Genomic DNA, 792 nt, shown 5'->3' on the forward strand with positions numbered 1-792 from the left:
GTCACCGAAGCCATGCTGTATGAAAAGTTCAGCCCTGCGGGTCCTGTGCTGTCCATCCGGGTCTGCCGAGATATGATCACCCGTCGCTCTCTGGGTTATGCATATGTCAACTTCCAGCAGCCAGCTGATGCTGAGCGGGCCCTGGACACCATGAACTTTGATGTGATTAAGGGAAAGCCAATCCGAATCACGTGGTCACAGACAGATCCCTCTCTGAGAAAATCTGGTGTGGGAAATGTCTTCATCAAGAACCTGGACAAATCAATAGATAACAAGGCACTTTATGATACTTTTTCTGCTTTTGGAAATATTTTATCCTGCAAGGTGGTGTGCGATGAGAACGGCTCTAAGGGTTATGCCTTTGTCCACTTCCAGACCCAAGAGGCTGCCGACAAGGCTATTGAGAAGATGAATGGCATGCTCCTCAATGACCGCAAAGTGTTTGTGGGAAGATTCAAGTCTCGTAAAGAGCGGGAAGCTGAACTTGGAGCCAAAGCCAAGGAATTTACCAATGTTTATATCAATACTATAAATACTAAGTGAGGAGCTCCTACTTAATCCGTAGCTTATTGTTCTGCTAACCGAAAGGCAACACATCCACTAGGTTCAAATCCACCAGGGGCTCTGAGGGAGAAGGATGAGCAGTCTCCTCCCATACAGATTTACAACTGGAAACCCATTGGAGGATCTCTGAGTCAAATGGAGTCAATGGTAATGGGGTATTATCTATAGGGCTTTTTAAGTGTCTTCTGTTACACCATAATAAGTTAAAGATGATCTTATGAAGGAAAA

At 45.2% G+C, this 792-nt stretch overlaps 1 pseudogene; it reads left to right on the forward strand.

The window, feature by feature from the left end:
• LOC102864002 lies at positions 1-543 on the forward strand (annotated as a pseudogene).
• The last annotated feature ends 249 nt before the right edge of the window (positions 544-792 follow it).

Source organism: Elephantulus edwardii, unplaced genomic scaffold (assembly GCF_000299155.1).
Source record: "Elephantulus edwardii isolate Elephantulus edwardi_28Jun2011 unplaced genomic scaffold, EleEdw1.0 scaffold00030, whole genome shotgun sequence".
NCBI lineage: Eukaryota > Metazoa > Chordata > Mammalia > Macroscelidea > Macroscelididae > Elephantulus > Elephantulus edwardii.